Raw genomic sequence first — 279 nt, 5'->3', positions numbered from 1 at the left:
GACCGAAGCCAGGGGGTACTGACTTATCCCTTGCTTCTCAGACAGGTCTTCGAGACGTTGAGAAAATCTTGAGTACGTCTTCATCCTTCGTAGTGTGTCAGCTGTTCACCCTCGACCCTCACATCCTCCTGTCGGTGGGTTGTCTGGTAGCAGTATTCGGGATGATTATTAATCAATGATACGTAATTGGAAAGTGTATAGGTTGTGGTTGTATTTGCTGTGTTGGCCGTCAGCCGTAGTAGGGTTGTTTGTCTTGCTAGAATTAAGATGCTCTCACTC

Source organism: Penaeus monodon, chromosome 23 (assembly GCF_015228065.2).
Source record: "Penaeus monodon isolate SGIC_2016 chromosome 23, NSTDA_Pmon_1, whole genome shotgun sequence".
Lineage (NCBI taxonomy): Eukaryota > Metazoa > Arthropoda > Malacostraca > Decapoda > Penaeidae > Penaeus > Penaeus monodon.
The sequence above is the reverse complement of the archived record's forward strand: the minus strand, read 5'-3'. Positions refer to the sequence as shown.